This window comes from Rhinopithecus bieti, unplaced genomic scaffold (genome assembly GCF_001698545.2).
Source record: "Rhinopithecus bieti isolate Rb0 unplaced genomic scaffold, ASM169854v2 scaffold_45897, whole genome shotgun sequence".
NCBI lineage: Eukaryota > Metazoa > Chordata > Mammalia > Primates > Cercopithecidae > Rhinopithecus > Rhinopithecus bieti.
The window spans coordinates 174,830-178,797 of NW_016818649.1; positions in this window are offsets into that span (position 1 = coordinate 174,830).

Here is a 3,968-nt window from a genome sequence, read left to right on the forward strand (position 1 = left end):
CTCCCCTCTCCTTCCCCACCCTTCCCTTATCTTTCCTTCCTTCCTTGGAACATCCCAAGGAAATTATTTTGGAAAAGTTTTCTTGCACTACAGACACTTCTCTGGATTAAATCGTGACATTAACATCTTTGATTATATTCAGATGGCTATGAACACAGGATTGACTTTTCGGTGAGGCTATGTTTCATCTTTCTTTTGATCAAGCCCATTTAACTCAGAATCACAGGTCTTAATTGAGTTCTTCCGTGTGATTTGCGTGGTGAGTGCTCAGTGTTTTGTAAGCCCATGGAGGAGGACAGAGCCTGGATGTGGGTGTAAGTGAAGTGGAGGAGGAGAAATCTGGGGGTTTCATAGGATGGGAGGCAGGAGCCTTTTGGGGCTAGAGAGAGATCTATCAAGAAAAATCACACGGACTTGACAAACAAGAAATGTGGAATAGTTTTAAAACTTGATCTCTCTACCTAGAAGAAAAGAGGGCTTCTAGCAGCATTCCTCCCTCCACCAGGGACCTGGTACAAAGTAAACACTCATAGCAATGGTATAATTATTGAAGGGGAAAGAAAGAAGAGGAAGAGTGAAAAGCAGTCAAAATTTTTAGATGAAAGAGGATTTAAAGTGGGTTGAGCTATTACCTTAGTATGTTCAAGCTGCTACAACAGAGAAAAACCCATAAAATGGGTGATTTACAAACAACAGTAATTTATTTCTGGCAGTTCTGGGGCGATGTCCAAAATCTAGGTGCTGGCGGATTTGGTGCCTGGTGAGAGCCCACTTCCTAGGTCATAGACACCTGTCTTCTCACTGTGTCCTCATGTGATGGGAAGGGAGAGCTAGCTCTCTGTGGTCTCTCTTATAAGGCACTAATCCTGATCATGAGGGCTCTGCTCTCCTGACCTAATCATTTCCCAAAAATGCCACCTCATAATACCATCACCTTGGGGGTTACAGTTTCAACATATGAATTCGAGGGGCTGGTATGAACATTTAGACTATAGCAACCTTGGAGAAACCATGAAGGGAGCGTCAGGGGTTAGTGACTTCATGGATTTGGAGAACATTTAAAACTGGGTTCTTCAGGCCCAACACTCCAAAACCTTGAAAAGGATAAGTATCAAAAGACAAAGTAGCAGGTAAAATTTGGGGGTTGTTGTAGATTTGGTATAAGGGAAAAATAGGTAGGGTGAGTGAATATGGGGTTAGATCTTAGAGGTAGAACATGAAAACTTGGGTTATTGTGAGAAAGGGGCAGGAGGTCACAGATTGGAGGAAGGGGCAGATTTTTTTTTTAAGCCTAGGTTCATCTCTCATCTCCACAAAGCAGAAGCCTTGAAGTCTGAGGCCACTCTACCAAAGTCAGACTGCATTCCCCATCCACAGGAGTCTGGACACCCTGGTGCGCAGAGTGGACACAGGTCAAAGCAGAAGAGGGTGCGGGGCAGCACTCAGCAATGAACTGCAGAACAATAGACCAATGTTTCTGGAAAGATGTTAAGTGTTTCCTCAGTGTAGTGTCAGTTAATCAGAGGAATTGGGACAACTGCGGCCTTCTCATCAGAGGGATATCTGCAGGTGGCGAGATGGTGTATGTGGCACCCCAGAGTGTGGTCCGTGCACGCAGGAGTGTCAGGTCCAAGGAGAGTTCTCTTTGTTAGGTTTGAGAAAGAGTAGGAGGAAGAGGTGGAGGAGGAAAAGAGAGAAGAGAGACTGAATCAGAGAGAAGCAGAGAGAGAATCTGAGGGAAATGATTTACATGCAAGAGAAAGTGAAACTGAAGTGTAACCACCCACCCAAATTGCAAAAGGCAACTTTTCTTGTCCACCCACTAGAGGAAACATCTCATCTTTTTCAGGCACCTGGCCTGGCAGTAATCATCCTCCTCCCATAGCCTGCCCTGCCTCCCTTAGAAGGTAGGAGCAAGAGAAAGTGGGAGTGAAGGAGATGTCAATGACTCGAAGTGCTCCACAGCTACATATTATAATTTTCGCTATACTTATATTGAACCTGTCTCTTTTGACCTATGTGTTAAGGAGTGAGAAGTAAAAAATCCTGTCCTTTAGGCCTTACTCTGCTTCTTTTCTTGATTGCAGATTCCTTAAATGTAAAAGGAGGAAGTAAAAATAAATTGTCTTTAAGGTTCTTCCCACTGTAATGTTTTACATTTCTAATAATACTATCATTTAATGAGTGAATGACTAATATATCTTAACTTGAATCCTCAAAATAATCTCAAAAGTAGATATTGTGATCCACAGATGAATTACGTGAGATTGTGTCTCTTTTGGACTTTTCCCACCCTGCAAACCTCTGTCTTCACAGATGAACCCCCAACCTGGTACACAGTCATGCATCGCTTAGTGATGGGGACATCCTCTGAGAAATGCGTCCTTGTGCGAACATCATAGAGTGCACTTACACAAACCTAGATGGCACAGCCTACTGCACACCTTGGCTCCACAGTACAGCCTATTGCTCCTCGGCTGCAAATCTGGACAGCATATTACTGTACTGAATGCTGTAGGCAATTGGAACATAGTGGGAAGTGTTTGTAGATCTTAACACATCTTAACGTAGAAAAAGTACAGTAAAAATATAGTATAAAAGATAAAAAATGGTACACCTGTAAAGGACACTTACCATGAATGTGGCTTGTAGAACTGGAAGTCGCTCTGGGCGAGTCCCTAAGTGCTGGTGACCGTGAAGGCCTAGGACATTACTGTACATCACTGTAGACTCTATAAACACTGGACACCTAAGCTACACTAAACTTACTTAAAAATATTTTTCTCTCTTCATTAATAAATTAATCTTAGTTTGCTGTAAATTTTTTATTTTATGCAATTTAAAATTTTTGACTTTTTTGTTAATAACAGCTGAAAACACACATTGTACAGCTGTACAAAAATATTTTATTTATATACTTATTTGATAAACTTCTTAAATGTTTAAATTATTTTATTTTACTTTTTAAACTTTTTTAAAAAATTAAGACACATATACACACATTAGCTTTGGCCCACACAGGGTCAAGATAATCAGTATCACTGTCTTGCACCTCCACATCTTATCCCGCTGGAAGGTCTTCAGGGGCATGGAGCTGTCATGTCCCTATGATGATGATGCCTTCTGGAAGAGGTCCTGAAGGACCTGCCTGAGGCTGTTTTACAGTTCACTTTTTAAATAAGTAGAAGTAGTGCACTGTAAGACAACAATAAAAACTATAGTGCAGTAAATACATAAACTACGTAAACTATACATAATTATACATAAACTATACATAAAAGTGTGGTGCAGTTCAGTATATGTATAGGAACAGAGCAGTATACATAAAAGTATAGTGCAGTAAATACATAAATTACATACGTAAACTGTTACTCCAGTAACAGTTGTTTATTATAATTATTAAATATGTGCTATACATAGTTGTACGTGCTATACTTTTATATGACTGGCACGCAGTATTTGTTTACACTAGCAATCAACACAAACGTGTGAGTAAACGTGAGTAATGCGTTGTGCTACCACATTACCATTGCTACGACGTCACTAGGTGATAGGAATTTTTCAGCTCCATTATAATCTTAAGGGATGGTCCGTCCTTGACCAGAATATTGCCATGGAGCTCACGACTGTACTCCTAATAACCACCAGGTGGCAGCCTATACCCATTCTTTAATCTCACAGTTACATAGGTGGAAATCTGAGATTAGCCCGCTGCCCAGGAGGCTGTCCAATCCAGACTGATGAATTAACCCAGCTATGGAGTATCTGGACAAGCTCTCTTTGTCTGATTTGTATCACAGGAGACTGAACGAATTTAGGAGCTGAATAAGCAATCGAAGATTTCTTCCTTTGATTTTTTGGATTTATTTTTCATCTTTGGAGACAGGGTCTTCCTATTGCCCAAGCTGGAGTGCAGTGGCATGGGGACGGCTCACTGTTGCCTCAACCTCCCGGGCTCCAAAGATCTT